The following is a 353-nucleotide window of genomic DNA, read 5'->3' as shown; positions in this document are numbered from 1 at the left end:
CGCTGTTATTTGTAAATGCTACTGCTTATGTTAGCTTCTAATATAGGTTTTATCCTGATTAAACCTGTAATACAGCAGAAGACATGATTGCGTTGTAGCATTTTTGTAACAGTAAGTAGTGTTTGTCAGCAAGTATTGCTCGTTACCACGGCAACCGTGTGTGCGTCTGTGTTTAACGCTTCTCGTAGCTATGTGAAAAATATCTGTGTCTATACACAAAGTGTATAATTGGAATACAGTTCATTGATGGAGCTGATGATCTAAGAGAGAGAGAGGCATGGCCCCGCCCCCTTTGTTGCATGTTCCCAGGGGCGGGGTTTATGTAAATTTCAGGGTTTGTGATGTCACCAACC

This window comes from Sinocyclocheilus grahami, unplaced genomic scaffold (genome assembly GCF_001515645.1).
Source record: "Sinocyclocheilus grahami isolate Dianchi unplaced genomic scaffold, SAMN03320097.WGS_v1.1 scaffold2980.1, whole genome shotgun sequence".
In the NCBI taxonomy this organism is placed as follows: Eukaryota; Metazoa; Chordata; class Actinopteri; order Cypriniformes; family Cyprinidae; genus Sinocyclocheilus; species Sinocyclocheilus grahami.
This window is presented reverse-complemented; position numbering follows the sequence as displayed.